At 40.6% G+C, this 23,320-nt stretch overlaps 1 protein-coding gene across 1 annotated transcript in view; it reads left to right on the top strand.

The window, feature by feature from the left end:
- The window catches only part of LOC128510661 (V-set and transmembrane domain-containing protein 2-like protein), a 46,576-nt gene that overhangs the window by 11,123 nt on the left and 12,133 nt on the right, over nucleotides 1-23,320 (top strand). The gene's annotated exons all lie outside the window — the stretch shown is intronic.

Raw genomic sequence — 23,320 nt, 5'->3', positions numbered from 1 at the left:
CTTTGTTACTCACACATGTATTATGAAGATCTAGCTGGTGTTAGAAGTTAATAGTGGTGTTATCTAGATAACATGAGCTTACCTGCTCGGATTTTAAGTAAAAAAAAAAAAATCCTTATACTTTTTACGTATACAGTATTGACAGCTACTTAAATTGACAGCTTAAACGAGTCTAGACAAATTTTCAATCCTCTCATTAATTCTTGTCCACCTAGCTCGATGTTAAATAGTTGACTATTTAACATGAACATTATATCTCTAAATTAAAATCTGCTAAAAATCCTGTACGTTATAAACAATATGGAATCATCCCGTAGTTGGAAACTAAATCACCGAACAGATGCAGAATATGTTTCCCCCCATATTTTGGAGAATCAAAGTGAAATCTATGAGACAGAAATATCACAGCTTAGACTACTAAGACGGGCTGATTTGTATGAGACACAAACAGTCAGTGGATGGAAGAAAACCCTTTCCTCTCCCTCAGCCTGGCTGTCATGTTCTCCACCAACACAGAGAACAGATAATGCGCTTCAAATTGGTCGTGACTTACGACCCGGGGCGGCATCTTCACCCGGGGGAGCGACACTAAGCGCGAGGGGGAAAAAAATGAAGACAAAGTCCAGAATGATGATAACATCGACGCGATCGGTTTCCTATCACTATATGATCACTCACACTTGCACGTTGCATTTTTTCATGTCACGATGTGGGTTAATTAGCTCGTTATTTCACTGATCCTAGTTCTTCGCTTGTGTGCGAGGCGGGAAGGTCTTTCACTCAGAGGTATGAGTTGATGAGGATTGGGGCTGGTGGACACCACCTCAGGTCGACTGCAGGGGACCGGGATAAAAAGCTCTATAATCTAACTTTATACAGCAATGCAATTAGTAACACCACTCAGGCTATGAAATGCCGCTGAATAAACCACAGAGTATTAATTACACTGGGAATATATACTGTACAGTTTCACAGGCGTATTTCATTCTTCTGTTCTGTGTGAAATCGTTAAGGATAATATACACCACCCCGGAGGGGAAATGGTTTAACATAGTCTCGACTCTTGGGTGTGCAATGTCCTGATGCTCATCGGATTAAAAAAATAAGAAGAAAAGGTCAAAGCCATTGGGGTTTAGAAAAAAAGGAAATGAAAGGGGAAACGGGCAAAAGATAAAGGTATCTGTAGATTTCTTTATAATATTAGCACGTAGCTTTTTAGTAAGATAGGCGAGTATAACACTTTTTTAAACCAGCACAGAGCAACAATTTCCAGCAAAAGTCCAAACAAAGCTTGACCCTGTATAATTAGTGATTATTTTTACTACAAAACATAATGTGGACGTTATGAGTAGCAAGCGATATTAACTGTTTTCTTTGTAATAATACAGTACATACATGGTATATACAACTTTTCCAAATATATTATATCCAAACAGCTTATATACTATAGAATGACAAAATAATATACAAGCAGTGTTCAAGTCAAAGTAGGACTTGTAGTGAAATGACTCTTGACCCCCCCAACCCCCCCCCCCCCCCAACAATCCACTCTCATTGCAGCGTCTCTTATTTTTGTTTCATCTTTCATGTTACCTGTTCACTTCAACATTAGCAGTGAAAAATATGAGGAATGTTGAATAGAACTGAAAAATATACTCAGACATCCTGTTAGCTTGCTAGCATTAGCATTACATATTAACCAGCTATTTTAAAATCCCCTCAGAAGTTCTGTCAGGTTAGCTCATTATAGCTAGTAGCCATTTTAGCTTGTTTTATCGAACCTTAAAGAGCTTTGTAGCTTTTCATCACTTCGTACAAACTCCAAATCCTCTCAGAAATCCTGTCACATGAGCCAGTTCCTTTAGTTTGCTAAGATTAAATGTGACAATGTTAAATATAAATTTTAAAAATGCTAAAAAAAAAAAAAAAAAATTGTTTCTGGACAGTTCATGTTATAAATATTTATTCTCAGACATCATGTTAGGTTAGCTTGTATTAGCTAATGTTAGTTACATGTGAATGATGTGAACGTTTATACTGTAAGTGCAACATAAAATCTTAAATTAAACAGAGAAAACGTTTTACGCTATCTGATATTAACCAACTATCTGGTATTAATTAAAAAAAAATTGATGAAAACAAAATTTTGATAAATAAAAATAATTATAAAGGTTAGCACATGTTAGCTAGTTAGCTGAAGGAAAAAGCTCAACATTTATGAATGTGATTCATTTGAAATCCTTTAAAATTGACCTGTCGGGTTAAAAACTGTCAGTTTGGCTTGTTTCAGCAATTACAGAGCAGATTAGGACGGTTTCGAGACAAGAAATCCTGTCAGGCTGACTCATTTTAGCTCGCAAGTTATCCTTAAAAATAAAGGCCTGAACATTTATGAATGTGACCGTGAAGTCTAAAATCCTAGGTTTATTATTATCCTTTACTGGCTGGTTATTTTCTTAGGTTGTGGGATCAAATCGCAGCGTTTCAGAGTCACTGTTGCCTGACTGAGACCCTTAATTCTGATGTACATGCCTGGACTGGATTTATTTTTCCTCTTTGTAAGGCATTTTGGATTACCCACTCCACCCACTCACCACCTCCAATAACCCCTGGATCAGAGTGTGTAGAATTAAGCGGCATCATTACAGCCTCCTGAGCCTCAAACCTCTGAGCCACGATCTCCTTCAGACTGGTGCCAAACTCGCTTTAGTCCATCTTGTTTTTCTTAATCATTCATCAAAGGCCAGTAGCAAAAAAAGAAGAAAAAAAATCCTGAATCCAGCGTGATTGGAAGCAGTTTAAAAGTCACACCTAATTTGAAATGCTTAATGCACTTACATTTTTTGAGAGAGGAAAAAAAAAAAAATCATGCCTCATGACTGCGTAATCATCTTTTATTGAACAGCTGCGTCGACTCCAGGGGATCCGTCGTCCAGCTGAGATTAATTCTGTTTTAGGGGTCTTTGGTGCACCTGATCCACCTCTTCAGCTCGTTATCGAGCTCCTTACGAGAGGCGTCAGGTGTGTGTTGGAGCAGGCGAACTGCACAGGCAGGGAATTACAAAGATTTAATGGAAAAAAACCCTTGACCGCTGAACTGTGTCCTCCGAATAGTTAATTGCTCACTAAGGCAATGTCTTTTGAATTACATTTACATTCACATTTACTTATCCAGAGCAGTTTACAAAAGTGCTGGAAGGATGCGAACAACTCTTTTCTCATGACAGTGTCTTTCAGTTTCAAGGCTTTCAGTAAATGATTAAGTTAACATATGCACAATTAATACATTAAAGGACACTGATTATAAAAATGGGTGTTGTGCTTGTATGAACAAAAAAAATTAGTAAAAACATTTTTAATGTTTTATTTTTATTAATATTAGCCAAATTTTAAATATATATATATAGTAAGATTGTCCCCCTACGGTGACTTCATATAAGAAGAGCCCCTACCCGAGCTTGTTGCTCAGCACTGCTGATCTCTGGAAAGCAGCAGTAGTTCATTTACATAAACACTGAAATGGCATGTTTGGAGGAGGAGTGAAATGAAAGGAGTTTAGGATATGAAAAAATGCCTTAAAAAATATGGAACCTTTAAATAATTAATTTAAAAAACTCCAGGAAATGTTAGAGGTGAATGTTTAACAGTTGTGTGTTGTGATAAAGCAGACCTACAGCTGCCACTCTAAAGTATTTTTGATGACGAAATGTCCTGTAGTGTTTTATTCCCATACCATAGCAATATGCCAACAATTATGTGATTTTAAAAAATTTTTTGGAGGCTAATTTTTTGGTGAAACATCTACGAAACAAGTTAGTCACATACATTAGAACAGCTATACCCAGTTGTTCTCTCACCAGCGTCTCTTTCTTTAAGTTAAAAGAAAAAAAAAAGCTGAGCTTTGTTATGTGACTGAGAAACTTCCGTTTCAAGTGTAAATCTGCTGGAAAGCTTCCTAAGAAGCACTGACACTGGAGACTCCTTCCATAAATGTTATACGAGGAATGTTCAAGTCAAACCGGCACTTGTGACAAAATTTTTGGAAAATCAATTGTAAAAGCGTACACAGATGAGATGCAGTATCTGCCGTAAAACATTTGAATGGTGCAAACGTTTTAAAGCAGGCCATACATCCGTGAAAGACGAACCCGGCCGAGGTGGATTGAAACCACGCTGTGAAGATTGGAACGCCTGATCCTTAAGAATCGATAGATAACTTGTCACCAACTTTAGTGTGAACTGCACACACAATCATTCACCAACACCACTTGCACATTACAGGAACTCGGCCACATCCCCCATACAGTCTTGACCTCGCTCCAAGCCATTTCCACATTTTTGGGCCGTGAAAGGAGTTCCCAGTGTTTTAGACGTTTAGCAACGTGAGAAAACTTTCTACCTTGATGGTGTCCAAGCACTCGTGTAACACTGGGATAAATGCGTTATTGTAGCAGGGGATTATATAGAGGAATAAAGGGAGTTGTTATTTTCAGAAATGTGTTCTGTTTTTAATTGTATATATGTACAATCAAAAGTTCCGCTCTGACTTAACCACATATATATAAATTCAATTAAATTACTGAGACGAAAAACTGAAAACTCCCTGAGACGGCAATAGAGAGGAACCTTGAGAGGAACCGGACTCAACAGGGAACCCATCCTCATCTGGGTGATAAATGTGTTTTTACAGAGATCGTCTGTATGAATGATGTCAGCCCCGCTCATGAAAATCTTGTTTGTGGCTGTTGTTCTTGATTCTGATTGGCCGGATGCTGTCTATTACATTTCAGCGATACTAAAAAATCTGTTACACTCATTCTGAACACTCGTACCTTGTTGGTCACCTTATAGATGTGCAGTCAGGGACAGACGCCCATTTTGTGTGTGTTTGTGTGTGTGTTGTGGTATCTGTATTCTTTTCTCAGCCTCGTCATTTATTACAGTTTACTCCTGCGCCGAGTGTCACGGGAGGACATCATAAGCTCTGTTTTGAGTCGATTATGTAAAAGACATATGGTGTAATTAAGAGCGTAATGATATATAATCACGGCGCAAAACATCATTGTGCTTTTGCTGATGAGAATTTCATCTCTTCCTGAGAGCTTTAATGAGAACGAGGTGAAAAAAAAAAACAAACGTAGAAACAAGTGTATTTAAAGAATCTTTAACGTTAGGGTTGAGCGATTTGATTTAAAAGAAATAATAATAAAATAATGAAAATCAATGGAAGATTTAAAGATTTAAATACGCGTAGATTTAAATATTAATTAATAAAAAAACCTTGATTAAATAATTACAATCTGATCGTTTTATGATCATATTATTTTTGATGCATTTTCAAAAGTCAGAAATCGCGCTTCAGTACCGCGTGCGTCATCCTCCGCTGGCTTTTCTATCACACGCTGGCCAGCAGTTAAGGTTATGACTGTGAATTAAAGCCCGCGCTTTCTCATCTCAGCCGTTTTCTCGTAACATTAATCTATGGATTGGGATTTATGGAGCGTTGTGTGTTCGTAATGTCACCTCATTGTGTGTGTGTGTGTGGGTTTTGGGGTGGAGGAACGTCTCGGTGTGAGCTTGATGTGGCAGGGTGTATGGCGAGCACGGCGGTCGATAACGCAGCGCTGCGGGCAGGTGTCATAATCAACAAGCCGTGTTTATAGCCTCTCATACTTTCCAAAGCTCGTGCTGGCGTGGCTCTTTACACACAGCAGGGTATTGATCAGCGCGGTTACACGCGACGTACGGCGGTTAAGTGGCTTCATACTCGCGCGGCTTGTGGGGTCGCTGATTAATACGAGCTGAGGGACTTTCTCCAACGTGCTGGTAGAGAACTGAAGTGATTTACGGTTTCTGTAGTTCGGGGAGGCGTCCACCAGAGATTTACGGGAAGGAGTCTCCAGTGTCAGCGCTTTGTAACAGTCAGGAAAGAAGGCGTAATGCTGACATCTTCTTTGGTAACAAGACAGGCTGAAAGGGTTTAGTTTATAGCTGCAACAATGTAAGTGAGAAATATATTTAGGGGAAAAAATACAACGTTCTCTAATTTTAAATAAATAATTAAAGTGCTGTGGTGTAAAAGGAGAAAAAACACTTGACTGGAGGAAAATACTGGACTGAGCATGTTTATTTGGAAAGGCATGAGTGTGTGATCGGGCTTTTGGTGTCACGGTGAAGAGGAATTCATTTGTGTAGAGAGTGAGGGGTGTATAAAAGACTCAAAGGCTCAAAGGACACACAGAAAGAGGAAAGTCACTGTTTCATTTCTGTAGTGCATAGGCGGCCCTTCTAATCAACTGTGTGTGTGTGTGTGTGTGTGTGTGTGTGTTTATTGGGTCTTGAGGCCATTTTGAGCCTGGTTGGTTTGTAACGACTGATTAAACGTGCGACAAGTTAGCAGTTTCACGGTACACACTCAGGCACCAAACACTCGTACCTTGTTGGTCACCTTGTAGATGTGCAGTCAGTCACAGACGCCCATTTTGTGTGTGTGTGTGTGTGTGTGTGTGTGTGCGTGTGTTAATCGTCAGTGTCGGTTTCTGAGCGCTCCGTGCCGCTACGGCCGGATGGGATTTCTCTGCGTTTCTCAGCTCCTTCTCTACCTTCTGATCCTTCCACACGTTTCACACTCTTCAGGATTTGAGGTTTGTATCTTAATCCCATCAGAGCGCCAGAAACACTCGCTCGCTGGAGGACATTCCACTCTTCTTAAATCTTTATGGAAGAGAGATACAGTTTGTTTGAGCTGCGTTCACAAATGTAAAGCGTACAGTGAATCTGATTGGTCAGACGGTGCGAGTCGTTTGCTTTAACAGCACGGCTCGGACCCCCGTTCCTTCTGTAACAGAAACAAAAGATCAATATTAATCTGCTCGTTCGAACACCTTCTATAGCGTTTCTATGGTAACAGGAACATTTTTTAAAATTATGTTAAATCACTGACGTTAATCTGGAACTGGTTCAGTCAGAGGTTTACAAAACTCGGGGATGTAAGTTAGCCGTTAACTGGTGAGCAGGTCGTGGCGATTTATATCAGATCGTCAGGTGTAGTACTGTAGGTACTTCGTAGATCAAAAGTGTAAGACGCTGTAGTTGTAGACGGTTTAGCATGAATTTGGAACAGTTTGTGTCTTTACATTACAAACATCTCATGAATTCAGAGGTGATTTAAGGCACGTGATGGCAGGGAGTTCCGTTCAGGACAAACCGATGTGCTCTAGCAGAAAGTTTGAGGATGAAAACCAGAAATTTCATCACAAGTCCCAGTTTGATTTAAACGTCCCTCGTACACTACTATGGCATTTTTATCCAAACGCAAACTGTTCTGCGTCTTTTTCCTTACGCTTTGCTTTTACAACTTTTTGTTGCTAAATGATTGTCCTGTTAGCTCGCCGGACGTCTTTCCTAAAAAAAGTTTTATTCCTTCAGGTTTCCGGATGGCTCGGTGTTTATGTGTGTGTGTATGTGTGTATGTGTGTCAGCTCTCGACTCGTCCGTGTGACATTGCACCTCAAGCACCAAAACAATTTCCAATTCCTGGTAATTGTGCATTAGTTTCTTGGGACACTGCTGGATTCCACCACATGCATGCACCCACGCACACGCTTACACACGCTTACACACACGCACACACACATGCACACACACTGCCAGCTGTTAGCCTGGATGTTTTTTTCTATAATTGTCTGGTGTGGTGACTAGACCTGTTGATGATATTGTCTCTGAATGTTAATTGGATTTGCTGACACACACAGACACAAAAACACAAACACACACACTCACTCACTCCCACATCTTCACACTCGCGCGGCTGCTGTTGATTAAAAGGCGTTGTTTCGCAGCATTTTTAATTCAGCATTCGCAGTAGGAGCAGTAACATATGTACAATCTAGTAAAAATTATTATTATTATTATTATTACAATGATGACAATTTTCAATGACAATATTATTATTATTTACAATGAGCAATACATATTATGAACAGTATTTATATTTTATGTTATGTTAATTAGGATTAAATTATTCGAGGAAATCGCTCATTGTTTTGCCTTAATTTCTTACATTATTAAAACATTATCAGAACAGTGTACAGGGTCTAAATTAGGCTAATAATATTAATGCATTAACACGTAATTAATGTAGAAATTTTACCGCTGTACTATTTTTTTACATTTAAATTAATCATATGACCAAATTTGACCCTATTGGCTTCCCACATTCGCAGTGCGGTTACCTGGCTGTGTGTGTGTGTGTGTGTGTGTATGTGTGTGTGTGTGTGTGTGTGTGTGAGATAATTGTACATTATATTAACACAGATAATAAGGTGACTGAGGAAACACCACCAGGTGTGAACAACAAGTTTCATTATAAAGATTTCACGGACGGAAGTTGGGTTAAAATCAAAGTATGTGCTCGAGCTATTTTTATAAGAACACATTAAATAAAAGTTGTGGGAGCAGTGGCTCAGGTGGCTAAGGCACTAGGATTTAGATTTTTGGATCTAAAAGAGTAGGTTCGAGCTCCACTGTCAGTGGGCTGCCACACTCCAATATTACCCAGCCACTGCACGCGGCACCAGGCCCATTCCAGAGATTCCAATTTAACATTTGAGATATTATAAAAATGCATATTGTGTTTCCTCTAATCAGTCCGTCATGTGTTTCTTTATTCCAACATTACACGTTTTTAATACTAATAAAACTGTAAAAAATCGCGATTAATTACAGACTCTGACTATGATTAACTAAATAAAAAAAATTTATCAATTGAAAGCACTAATTTAAATACATTATGTAAGATGTATTGTGTATTGTGTAATATTGCATATAAACAGATTGCTTCTTGTATGATATACATTTACATTTGGGTATTTGGCAGATGCTCTTATCCAGAGTGACTTACATTTTTATAGCATTATACATCTGAGCAGTTGAGGATTAAGGGCCTTGCTCAAGGGCCCAACAGTGGCAACCTGGTGGTTGTGGGGTTTGAACCTGGGATATTCCGAACCGTAGGTACAGACGGTCGAGGTTCAGACAGTCGAGGTACAGACGGTCAAGGTACAGACGGTCGAGGAACAGACGGTTGAGGTTCAGACGGTCGAGGTACAGACGGTTGAGGTACAGACGGTCGATGTTTAGACAGTTGAGGTACAGACGGTCGATGTTTAGACGGTCGAGGTTCAGACGGTCAAGGTTTAGACAGTCGAGGTTCAGACAGTCGAGGTACAGACGGTCGAGGTTCAAACGGTCGAGGTACAGGCGGTTGAGGTACAGACGGTCGATGTTTAGACGGTCGATGTTTAGACAGTTGAGGTACAGACGGTCGATGTTTAGACGGTCAAGGTTCAGACGGTCAAGGTTTAGACAGTCGAGGTTCAGACAGTCGAGGTACAGACGGTCGAGATTCAGACGGTCGAGGTTCAAACGGTCGAGGTACAGGCGGTTGAGGTACAGACGGTCGATGTTTAGACAGTCGAGGTACAGACGGTCGAGGTACAGACGGTCAAGGTTCAGGCGGTCGATGTTTAGACAGTCGAGGTACAGACGGTCGAGGTACAGGCGGTTGAGGTACAGACGGTCGATGTTTAGACAGTCGAGGTACAGACGGTCGAGGTACAGACGGTCGAGGTACAGGCGGTTGAGGTACAGGCGGTCGAGGTTTAGACGGTTGAGGTACAGACAGGGTCACATGTGAATTGGTGAATTGTTTGGTTTTTATGCCTCAGTAAGATTCTGTGCTCTCAGCCACTTTTTTTTATTGAGGGTGTGTGTGTATGTGTGTGTGTAAGATGCTGACCAGCGTGAGTGTGTAAGCGGGCCGAGGTTAATTGCTCTACAGTGTCCTCTGTCATTTCTTAGCAAAGTGAACACAAAATGTCGTAATTTGCGTCTGGGTGTTTCAGCGCCGCTTGCCTTTGCTTTTCACACCGCGTGCGTTTATTAATTCATTAAAGCCGTCGGACATTTAGCATTGACATGCCAGTAATTTGCTGCTGCATTGTGGGAAATTTAACTGACTTTCCAAATTTCAGTTTTTTTATGATGATGATGATTATTATTATTATTATTATTAAAAATGTTATCATTTCTTCATAACAACATTCTTTTATGGATTTTTTTTTTTGTCGTCCATGATTTCTCATAATCTTTCTCATTCTGCATCATTCTCACTAATGTGTACTAATACACTGTATAAGGTGATGGGGTGTGTGTATTTGTGTAGTTAAACGCATTTAAAAGTATGAACAAATGTGTTACGAATTAATTGCTGAGTCATGCACTGTACACAGAAAAGGGGCGGGGCTTGTGGTTCTGAGTAACAACTGGCTAAAGCTGCTAAAAAAAGCAAAAAAAATTTTTGCTGATGTTTCAGAGTATAAATTGTAACTGTACATGGATAAGAAATATCAACGGCTACATTTCGTGATTCTTTTATGTGGCAATTATATATATGCATATAATATAATTATTATATTTATATATGATATATTTATAATATATAAAATAAGCTTGTGATTTGTGCGAAAGAAGAGCAGTGTGCATTGATTCGTGTTTTTGTGGTCTGAGGGTGTACCTGGTGCCGAAACAACTCACGACCAAGAAAAAGTTCAAAAGTCGACCATCAGCTGAAAAAATTCATCAACGCTTACAGTATCCTGGAATTCTCAAGGTCCAGAAGTATTGAAACATGATCAGGGTAAAGCTTCGACAATCAACAGTGCTCGTTACAGTGAGACACTTATTAAAGAGCTGAAGCCAAAACTTCAGATTAAACACATAGAACTGATATCCGATGGCGTTGTGATCTCGCATGACGATGCACGTACTGTACACACACTTCTGCACACACTGTCGACACTCTTGTTTCAAGGTGTTAAAGCGTCCCCCCTATAGTCCTGGTCTCGCGCCATCAGATTCACTTCTGATGAAGAAGTGAGGATGGCGGTGTATTTGTGGTTCACAGCTCAGCCTAAAACATTTTTTAATAAGGAAAAATGAAAAACTGGTTGACAGATTGTCAGAGTTCATTGAAGCAAGATTACGAGGAAAATGTATAAATCTGTCTTTTCTAAAAGTTAATTAAAATAAATTCTACAGCCAGAGTGCGGATCATTTTTGACTGACCCTCCTAATCAACAATTTGGAGGAGCTATAGTAGAGAAAACAACAGAGTAACAGAAAACGCTAAAGTGTTTTATTCCTCTTATACCAGAGAGTTACAGATATTTTATTTCTGGAAAAAAAATCATGTTTTTTATTGATTTATAGTTCCTTTTAATATCATGGAACGTCCATAAAACAAGTTAGTTCCTCACATAGGTTATAGCAGCTATAAACAGCGTTAATTGCTTTCTAGCCTCTTTTTATCCCTAGAATTTCGTAAAAACTCCTGACACTGGAGACTCTTATTATACAGTTATAATATTGTTTTAATGATTGTTGCCATGGGAACGCAGCAGCCTAATATTAGCAGCTGCGTCTTGTGTTAAAGAAAACTAATTGACACCTTCTGACCAATCACAATCCAGAATCAGGTCAATTAACAGGAGCTGACATTCTGGAGTAATAAACAGCCATGTGATTTGAGATACAGCTTCTCTCTCTCTCTCTCTCTCTCTCTTTCTCTCTCTCCTGTCTTGCATCTTCTCCTGTTTTCAGTCTCACCTGTGCCTATTTCAGTCTCTCTCCGTTTTCTCGTTGGACGTCTTTGACATCTCTGTGCACACCTCTTCCTCCTCCTCCTCCTCCTCCTCTCATTCCTCCTCCGTTCCTTCCTTTTTTCCCCTACTTTTCTTGTCTATTCTGAAACCTAAAGCCGCGGTGTGTCTGCGCTTCAGGACTGGCGGTAACGTATTTCATTCCAGCTGCCACCTGCGGCGCTTAACTCGGACTCCTTACGAGGCGACACACAACAGCGCCATGATTCATATCCACAGATTCACCGCAGATAAAATAACGGTGTAATCTGAAAGAGCAGCAGCACATTCATCATGTTCTTTGGCGTGTGTGTGTGTGTGTGTGTAAGTGTGGGCGTGTAGGTGTCTGTCATCCTACTAAGGCTACAGCAGCCCCAATTTATAACAGAGCTCCTACAACTCTATTCACTCTATAGCGCTCTTTATTTTAGTATTACGTCCTGCTCTCATCACCCACCCGACACCAACTGGAGTATGTATTTATTTTATTTTATTTTTTTTACCTATTTTTGGCGTATCCAGTTTCCTTCCTGTCACTAGGGGGCTCCCACATTAGGGTTACCGCTAGCGGTCAGAAAGGCCCGAAGCCAATAACGTGTTTCATAAAATTGTCATTATTGTTAAGCAAAAATAATGTAATTGAAAACAAACGTAGTTCGTGATCTCAAGCTTTGTTTTTGGCTCCTGAGGAAAAGTTCCACCTCGGTTATCACCTCATCGGCGTCTTTGAAACGCAATGGAAGAGGAAGAAGTGACTGTGTGCCACTTTACAATGGTGTAACCGCACATTTCAGTTTTTTCAACCGGGTGCGCCATTTTGGTTTTGATCGTCTGGCAGCCGTTGGGCAGAACTATATCGCGGAAGAGGAAATGTTCATGAACGTACTCATTTTCCGAAACATAATTTGGGCAAATATTTTATAGGTTCTACCTACTTTATTCTTTTTTTTTTTTTTTTACAATAATACAGTTTCCATGACTGCCCCTCATATGTGCATTTAATATCATCGAGCTCCCAGGAAAAAAAAAAACAAGTTGCATTATAACAGCATAAATAAATTCAAGCCGTAAAGGTGTCATTATCAGGGGTGCACAAACTTTTGGCCGTACAGTGCAGCGTACCTGCCAAGCGCGCTTTCTGTACTACAACATCCTTGTCCAGCTCAAGTACATGACTGGATGCTGTCACCTCTAAAAATCTTACCAGATAGTCGCTTGTAGCGTAAGTCAGGTGTGACAACCTGTCGCCTTCATTTTGTCGTTATTAATGTCGTCCTGCCTCTGCGGTCACGAGCCGCCGCTGTTCGAGTGTCTGCTTCCTTCAAGGTCTCGCACTTCATCTGGAAGCTCATACCTGTGTGTTTGTGCTCACTCCCTTTCCTCTCCCTCTCCCCGTGTACCCATCTGCAGCTCTCAAAATGGGATCCTGTACCGCGGCCCACCTCCTGTTTCCAGGGGCAACAGTGACACTCGGCTCGTGTGTTATATTAAGTATTCATGGCAGCAGGAGAGGGGAGGTTGGAGATGTTTGCGAAATTTCGAGCGCTGCCCTTCCTGTCACGCTCGACAGCACTCAGCTCTCGACAGACATCGACGCTTACCGAGACCGAGAGGCCAAAAATAATAATCACAGATAAAGCCTGTTAAATTTATTCCGCCAACAGAGTTAATCAGGATGCGGACGCATCTGTCGAGTCGGAGACGGCTTCCTGTTATCCCCGTGAGCTTTTGATTGTAAATGTTTCAGGATTAGGTTTTAGCCTTTTACATACTAATTACCTCATTTATTCACCGGAATGTACTGGTGCTTAGGCACGCGTACCGTTACGTGCACTAGTTTTTGCTTGTGTAATAATTTCGCTAAGACCTGTGACTGTATATATTTCATAATAATGGTTTTACAAGAGCTTCGTGGCCCTGTCACACTCCAACGAAGACCGTGAAGTTCTCACCACGTCCTGAATGAAAAGATTCATTCTACTTCCTAGCCAGGTCCTTGTCAGGTTAGTCTATTATTCTGTCGCTAATTTACTTTTATGCACGTGATCATGCGCTCAGCAGGTCCAATGAGATCAAACCGCATTATAACCACATCTGATCACATTGTTTAAGTGTGACAAATATGCAAAAAAAATCCTTATACAACATGACATGGACCTATCATGGTCATAGCACAAAGAGGGTGCAGTGAGAGCTCCATTGACGTAGCAAAAAACACAGTGACATCCCAATGACGACTCAGTCGGACTGGCATCTGCCCCATGCTTGTAGAACATCAATAAGGTCCCTATGTTACTTCATCCTTCTTAGGTTAAAATAGGAGAAAATACTACTTTCTATCTGGTTTCTACTGTATTCTTGCCAAGTTCTTACTGCACTTAACTTTTGAGTATTGGGATGGGGGTTTAATAGATTGGAATACTTCCCCAATTGCTAAAACCTATAGGTCAAGGAATGTGATGATGATGATGATGATGATGATGATGATGATGCTGTGTGTTTTGACCTCAGTCATGCATTTGGATTGCAGAGGTTTGGATGAGGAACATCCAAATGAATAAATGTCCCTAAACAAGTTACATTTTTAGCAGTTGCTTTTGACAGCCATCAACAAGTATCCTGTATGTCACGACTCTTCTTGGCAAAATTAGTCAAATAACCAGTTCAAATAAATTTGTTGACCTTTGGCACATAGCTGGCTTTTAAGCAAGCTTCAAAATTTTTCGATTAAGCTCCCTGCTCTATTTAATTCACAACTAGCTGTTATGTTTCTTTAAATCATTATCCTGTCCGACCACCCAATTATGTCCAGGTTCCAACCCTCCAGCTGATGACCTGAAGTTCTGCTTGAGAAGTACAGTAGATCACCTCCTTCTTCATGTTTCCATCCACTTTGTGCATTGCACCAGTTCCACAGCCCCACAATGTGATGCTACCACCACCATGCAGTGTTCTTCAAGTTAAATGCCTCATCTTTACCTCTCCACTCCGTTTGGAGTCTACCTCGCCCTCCAAACGTTTTTTTATTTTATTTTTTTTATGTGGTCCGCTTCAATGTTGTGGATTCTCGGATGGCAGCCTTTTAGTCCATGGTAAAGTAAAGCTTGTTTGACTGTAGATGGTGTTCCAGCAGTTTTCTGTTTTATGTCTTTGTGGTTCCTGTAATGTTCCTGACCTTCCGAACCAATTTCCACTCAGCTGATGGGGCAGTCACTAACAGGATGTTGATCTCTGCAAATTAGAGACATTTCAGGAGTGTGTTATAGAATTATTGCAGGCAATTTCTGTGAGTGTGATGTCAGGAGAACACCATGGTTGGACGACATTTAACCATTTTTGTTCGGCAGTAAACAGGACCTAATCGCTGATAGAAAAAAAGTCAGAGTGCACATTTGATCGAAGGAATCGTTCGAACCAGTGGTTTGGATTTGGCAGTAAGTGAGAAAAATCTTCCCCGCTCTTCACGCTGTTGCTGAAATCACAACAGAAAAATGTACCTCCGCCTGTCGCTTTGTCTCTTGCTAGTGTGAACACAGGGATTCAGTGAATTTTTTTCCCGGCGCTGTCTTGTTTTACCCTTAACATCCTAATGAACACATTTACTCAAATATGTGGACAGGTAAAGCTCCTGATCCCGGATCTTACTATTTCAATAATAAATGTGGACTGTCGGGTTGAGTCGAGGCTCGAGCGAGAGAGCTTGTCGACGAGAGAGAAGACAGGAGTGTTGACAGACCTCGAAATCGCTCTACTTCCCTTCTCCTTTTGTTTGAGTTGTCAAGTGGTCCATTTTGTCTCTCTCCTTTCTTACGCTCCTTCTCTCTCTCTCTCACACACACACATACTCTCGCTCCTGGCCTTTCTTGAAGGCTTGATTGAGTTCAAACCGTAGGGCACCTCTCAGACATATGCTCTGTTTGCCCAGCCCAGGATGATCCTTTGCTTAGGACTTGTTCACACACTCGTACCTATCGCTCGCCTTCGGTTTAGAGCTGAGATAACGTCTCACCACCGAAGCACTCACTTGTTCACACACTCACTCACACTCACACACGTTGTGTGATTCTTAAGTCTCCTTATCAAATGCCACATCTCATTTTGATCCTGATAAATCAGCAAATCAGAAATAAAAGAAATGACATGAGATCCCTCTGTCTCACTCTCTCATTCACTTTCTGGCTTAAACACGGCCATTGTGATCCCGCGGCTCGCTCACTTGATCGGCTGATTGTGTGTTCACTGGAAAAGCAGCTTGTCCGATCATATCTCGGCGAAATAATGATGTCTCTGTAGCCTTTCTCGTATCACTTACAAAGTCCTTTGAGGCCTCCAATTACGATAACGCTACAATAATTACAGTCGCCGGGCTCTCCGGCGCTCATTGTCGAAGAGAAGCCGCTCCGAGTGCGCAGGCTTTGATAGGACTACTGCCCGCTTCGTGCTATTAATCAAACAAGTTGTGTAAGTCCATGCTCGTGTCTCTTTCGCCTACTTTTAAGATCTTTAAATGACCGGTTTCCGTTCTGTCCCCTTTTAGCACAACTGATTGACCTGATGAGCTAATGAGCAACCTTTTTATGAAGTTAATGAGGCATGCCGGAGCAGAGGGAATCCTTTACCGGTCAGGTGCTGTGTCCTTTGAGCTACCAATTATAGAAATAAAAGGATATGATGTGGTGTGTGTCACAAGAAATTACAGCTGATGTAACACTTTGGGAAGCTAGAGGCGGATGGACATAAGTGCAGGTTCTACAGTACATAGCTATTAGCGTACCCGCAGACGTAATCTTTAGCGGAGAATCAAACACATGGCTACTCAATTTCAGATCAAAAGCCAAGTGTTTATTATTTTGCTGTAACAGCATGTCCTTAAGTGTCGTATTTCTTACATATCAAATGCTAGCCCACCATCTTGTTGCCCATGGCGCGCATTTCCAATAGTTGCAAATTGGTTAAATTTGACCTTGATTAACTTGTGCAAAGCTAAACAGTTCCCACAGGCCACATTCACATTTTTTTCCCAACTGAAGTAAATTGGCTTTGTCGCCATGGTGATGTGAATTACCGTTTGATTTATAATGTAGGATGCAGGCTATGGCATTTGTGTTCTTCATGTAAGTGTGGAGCAGAATTGAAAAGTTTAAATTTAAATATGATAATCATACAATCCTCAAGTATTTAAGTATAACTTAACTACTGTTTTGTGGAAATTTCAATTTTTAAGTGGAATTTCCTGCTTAGAAATGGATATATTTCCAGTTTACCCGTAGGTGATTCTGTAGAACCGGTACCATTTGAACTGTACTTAAAAACTTGTATTAAAATATTAACCATTTTTGGTTGTGATGTGACTTAGCAATGTTTAAACTTAATCGAAAATACTTTTTTCCAACTTCTCACTGCATTTGGGAATGTGCGGTCCTCAGGATCTCAGGAGACTTAGAGCACGATTTTCACAATTTTAAAATTAACTTCTAATAAAAAAAAATGATGTTCTATTGTACAAATAATGCAGAATGTTAGGGTACAGAGCAGTTGAAGTATAATTTGATCAGTGTTCTAAAATGTCTTAGCAGTTACATTTTGAAGTGGCACAGAATCTGTAGAATGACCCAGTCGCTGTAATTTACATTTAGGCAATTGGCAGACGCTCTTATCCAGAGCGACTTACATTTTTATCTCATTACACATCTGAGCAGTTGAGGTTTAAGGGCCTTGCTCAAGGGCCCAACAGTAGCAACTTGGTGTTTGTGGGGTTTGAACCTGGGATCTTCCGAACCGTAGTCCAATGCCTTAACCACTGAGCTACCCCTGACCCCTATAATACTGACGAAGTAAAAGTAAAGTCTGAATTACATCATTTTTTAAAAAACCTTGTGCATTCAAGCTACAAAGTGGGACGACTCCATCATCGTCTTTTGTTAGCAACAAGCTAACCAGCTGTGTGTTTTTCCAAACAGCGAACACAAAATGGAACTTTTCAATCAAACTGAACCATTTCTGAGAGTTCGGATTTATGTCCTTTTTTTAACCTGTGTGCATTCAAGCGACAATTCATGATCGACTTTTGTTTGCAACAAGCTAGCCAGCTGTTTGTTTCACCAAACGGTGACACAAAAAGAAACACTTAAATTTAACTACTTAAAATACATTCCTAGTGAGAGTTCCAATTTTAAAGAATATCTTCAAATGGAATTTTCTACTTGAAAAAGGGAACACTTCACACTTGGCGTAAATGCTGCGTTCGGCTCATCTTGAAAGCTCGGAATTACGTCATTTTATTTTGTAATGTTGTGTGTGTTTGTGCTACAAAACGGGAGGACGCCTCCATGATCATCTTCTCTTACTGTAGCAACAACGTAGCTAGCTGAGTTATAACTGTATAAACAGTAAATGCTGAAGATCAAACAAGCACACGTCTGTATGTTGTACATGCTTCCTGCGTTTACTGCCGATGCTCAGAGGGGCCATTTTGTTTCGATGCAACTTGTTTGAGAGCAAATTTTTTTTTTAACTTTTTTTGTAAAGGTGTAAAGGCGTGGTCAGGGTGGAGCAACGATTAAAGAACTTAAACAGGAAGTAAACTGGGAGAAACCTCCACAACCTGACAGTCCTCCAGAGCTCTGTCCTCGCTGCGTCCTCCTCTCTGGTTAATGTGATGTCAAATCGATGTGCCGTCTGTTGTTTGTACTTTTACAAATGAAAAACATAATGTCATCCGATCAATTTCCTTCAGCGCCGCCCCTCGATCAGGCATAGACTGTACCGTGGCTGTGTATTATTCTCCTCCTTACAGCCAATGTCCTGATTATTTTTTTTAAAGCTATTAACGTCAGGCTTGTCGAGATGCTGAATAGAGCGATGAATGGCTTCAGAGTATTGCTCCGCCAGCCGTGACTTAACAATGGACAAAGCTGTACAGCGATCGACGACTAATAATGAGACTGAAGTATGGGAATGATTTGCACGAGCACCATCTGGAATCTGGAGTTCGCCTTTTTCCGCTCATAAGAATCATGCGTGTTCCGTGTGCACAAATAAATCAACCCAAATTTGGTTTCTTTTAACAGAAGCTATGGGGGAAAAAGTGACTGAGGTGAAGGCAGAATATTTTAGACACTGTAAGGTAGTTTTTAAAGCTAGCCGGCTCCTTTATTTATAATGGATGTCCCTGCAGTTCTCCCAGCGGCCCTGCAGACTGAGGCTTGTTTAAACTCGGTGTGACATGTGGCCTTTCGAAAATGGCCAGCTGCCACGAAGCTTTTGTATTCTGTCACGTACGATCAGCAGGACTACCTCCCCTGTAATCGGTTTTACGGGCGCTTTTGAATATGAAGGCTTTAGACCGCGCGGCTGAAGTGGTGACAGCTTTTTTCACAAAGGCCGCGTAAATCTACTCCGGTCTCAGGCGTGACGCGTTATTCCCCCCAGACCATAAGAGGGCGACCTCACTCACATTTGTTAACGTACATAGGCCCTGTCTTTTGTCAAGAGTAGATGCTGAGCATTGCAGCGTTGTTCTGGTTATCAGAAGCACTTTTTTATTTCCGATAACTTTTTCCAGCCTCGAGTCTTCATTTCATTGCTGATGTTTTTCTAATATCAGATTCTTCTCCTATTGGGTTTGTTTCTTAGTATTTAGTTGAATAAAGCCTTTATTTCAACTTGCATCTGACTAGTCAGGGAATTTTTTAATATAGCACTTCAATTAGTCTAATTCATATAGAGCCTTGGAGTGGACATAGAGAGGGAAAAAATGATCAAGGCCATGCGTGTATGAAATGCTATTGCATGAGCATGAAATATAATTTGTTCCCAGAGTTTTTTGTTGTTGTTGTTGTTGTTAATGCAGGGGGAAAAATTATTTGTCTCCATGTTTCGAGATAATTCATGCAGTGTATACAGAGGAACTGTATGAGTCACTCAGGTACTGCACCTTTCCATCATTTTCAGTATAAGTTTGTTGTGCACAGTTTAAGTATTGCATATGCACGCATTTCTAATTTTATCACACGGTTTAATTAAACTATGCGCACAATTTAATAAAACAATTAAACGAAGCAAACAAAGTAAAAAAAAAAAAAAAGGGGAAGCGACCTCTCCGGGTCTGAAGAATCTGTTTCACAGCTGATTTGCTCAAACATGTTGATCGTGTGTGAGCTAACTGGTGCAGGAGAACAAGCCGTGTTTTTCATCTCAATTTTAACATTGTTGTCGTTAAAGTTATTTGTGACGTGTTTAAAAGCCACCGTCTCTCTCTCTCTCTCTCTCTCTCTCTTTTTTTTATATTTTCTTTACAAAAAATAATTATTGACCGTTTGTTGGCTGGAACTTTCTATTGCTTTGTACACATTTGTATCTAAATGTTACTGACGTTAAATTAACTGTACTGTATTCTTGATTGATCGTAGCAAAGAGAAACATGCACTGATTGACTTGGAGGTACAATAACAAGGCTGTGTTTGGGCATCTTTTGACAGAGAAAATAGTCCCAAAAAGAATTACTATATCTAATACTAGATAACGCAGGTTTCTGTTTCGATTCTATGTAATATGTACAGTATGCCACCTCTGAATCAGCTACTATATACAACTAAGGCAAGGATTCAGTGTTTTATGACGCAAGCGGAAGGAGTGGATAGCACTGTCCTCCGAGTGTGTTACGCCGCTCCCAATAGAGCGTAAGTGTTTTCTTCGATCCATGTGAGAGTCTTCAGCCCTGCCTGACTGGTAGTAGTAGCCGTGATGGGTGAACGTATCAATGACGTGGGTCTTGGATACGACTAAATTAGGGTGAAAAATAAATTGTGATACTTCAAGAATCGCAAAACAAATTGAATCAGCACTGAGGTATCGTGATATTCTCGTATCAGGTGGTCCCTGGTGATTTAATTCCTATAATTTCAATTAACAAGGCAACAATTCAATATTTGAATACCACTGATTACATTACGATTCAGCTGGGTATCTAGTGTGTATGTATAAACAAAAAAACATGAAAAAAAACACGTGTTCTGCATTTCGTTTTTGTTTCCATTTTTTAACGAGCCCCCCCCCCCCCCCCCCCCCCCCCCCCCCCCCCCGCACACACACTTTGGGAGAGCTCTGAGATCTGCATAAGACCTTAACTATATCAAATCAGTTAAGATTTTGGGGGGGTTTCCAGTGATGTACATTTATACTTGAAAGTTCAGAGAACATTTGCAGGGAAAATAAGACTGCATATATGCCGCATCTCATCAGCAGCAACACGCACCGAATTTACACAATGGCTCCGTGAACTCCTGATGATGATGATGACAATCTTGTTCCCGGGAGGCGTGCAGGGATTTAGCATTAGCGAGCAGCTCTGAAGTGGATGTGTGAATATTCAAAAACGATCTCAGGGAGCAGACGGAAGTCTCCGGAACACCCCGAGGGCCAAGAGGCAGCCGTCACTCTTCGAATGGGATTCAGAGGGAAATTAAAAGCGTTTTGTGTGGAGCAGTTAAGAGGATTGGGGCAGAGATAATAACCGTACGGGTCGGATCAGCTAGATTGATATCTTCGCTCTGAACTGGCTTCATTTTGACACTACATGCTAGCAAATCCGGGATTAGCCTGTCTGAATATGATCAGGAATTTTTGTCACATACTCATGCAGATTTCAGACATTGTCTTTTCACATATCGCCGTGGCTTTATCTGTGGTTAATAGAATTTTAATCTTAGACAAGCGAGTTCAGTGGATTTCACACAAAAGAACGGAGGAGAAAAGTTATAACCCATAGTGCTAAATCATATTTATCTTAGCCATCTCAGCTTCCTGAGCAGAATTATCTGTTTAGATCTTGTCTTCATTTTACCTTCTCAGAATCCAGCTACGTGAATCTGAATATATGTTACTGTTAGCTAGCTAGCGGGTCGCTTAGCTAAAATTTGGGAGTGGAGTATTTATGTTTTGAAATAGATTAGCTAACTAAGACTATGCTAACACAAACCTAGCCATTATAACCATCTGTTTATGTGCAGATGTTAAGCTTGTTAGCTATCATAGCTAACAACTTTTAAAAAGATAGTAGCTGTTTAATTGTTAAAGCTACATAGCTGGACGTTTTTTTAATCGTATTTAGAAACAGTGGTGTGTTTGGGGACTTTTTGAGCAAAGAATGGTATTTTTTACAGTTACAATAAATTTTTTATGTTTCTTTATATGTACAAGGGGCGTTCAAGTCAAACCGGGACTTGTGATGAACTTCCTTGTGAATGAACACTTGAAACACAGTACGGTGATGAGACTCTTAATGGCAACATTAAAAGGCTTTATGTCGGTGAATGACGCCTGATCCTTGAAAGTTGACAGATAACTTGTCGCCAAATTGCAGAAGATAGAGCCACATCAGTCTGTGTGAACCGTACAGTATACACAATCATTCACCAGCACCACTTGCACATTACAAGAACTTGGCTGGGAGTTATTGCCACATCCTCTGTACAATCCTCCAATCACTCCAAGCCATTTCCACATGTTTGGGCCATTAAAGGAGTTCCTGGGAGGCCAGCGTTTCAAATGTGAAGCAGGCAGTCCGATCATGGCTCTGGTGTACTAAGAAATCTTTCTGCCTTAATGGTGTCCAAGCACTAATTAACACTGGGATAAGTACATTAGTATAGCAGGGGATTATATACCGTAGAGAAAGAAAGGGAGTTTTTACTCTCATAACTGTGTTCTGTTATTCTCTCTAATCAAAAGTCCCGCTTTGACTTGAACACCATATGTCCTCACACCAGCGTATTAATTGTTTTATCTCTCTTAAATGAAACATTAATAATAATAATTTATCTTGATAATGTCAGAAAACCTTGGACTGCTCCAAAGCGCTGACACATGAGACTCTTTTCGTAAACTTCTCGCAAACGTCTCCCTACAGAAAGATAACGCACGTTTTAATCAACTTATATGGACCGTCCACTAGACAAGCCTCTCTGTAAGCTGTTGCCATAGAAACGATCGTATATTAAAAGCAGCAATTGACTATAAATCCGTGAATGGCAGCAGCACCAGGGTGCTGCTGTTATAGAAAATGTGGACTATCGGAATGGAGAATCCGACATAAAGCATACCATAACAGGATCAACCGTTTCCTCTTTCAAGGCACTCTATTTCCTACAAAGTGTGTTGCTATTTTGGTATCAGCGCTCCACATTCCTCAATTCCGCACACCTCCCCCGCTCGGTTCACAGAATTAGACACCGGCATTAGACACCTGCATTAGACACCGGCACCGTCTCGTGTAGAGGGTCTGAAAGTGAGGTGTGAGTGATCCATACCGAGCTGAATTGCTTGCTTTGAAGTGCACAAGGCTGCCTGCTGGCTGCCAGGAGTGTGTGTGCGGTCCGATAAGCAGTCCTGTGTGTCGCTTATTTCCACGCTGAATAGCAACTGCCCCTTTCATGTCCGCCGTTGGAGATCGGTTTCTTTAAAATGTTCCATTTTGAATTGGAAGAAAATATATATAATAATAATAGAGCCACGGAAGAAGGGGGAAGTATGGATTTGTCTTCACATATTGCAGCTCGCTGGAGTGTATTGGGTCATCAGTGGCAGGTTGGCAGTGGTTTAAAAACCGTATGAATACAAGA

The sequence above is a fragment of the Clarias gariepinus genome, chromosome 22, assembly GCF_024256425.1.
Source record: "Clarias gariepinus isolate MV-2021 ecotype Netherlands chromosome 22, CGAR_prim_01v2, whole genome shotgun sequence".
Taxonomy (NCBI): domain Eukaryota; kingdom Metazoa; phylum Chordata; class Actinopteri; order Siluriformes; family Clariidae; genus Clarias; species Clarias gariepinus.
Note: the sequence above shows the minus strand (reverse complement) of the source record. Positions and strands in the feature narration are given on the sequence as shown.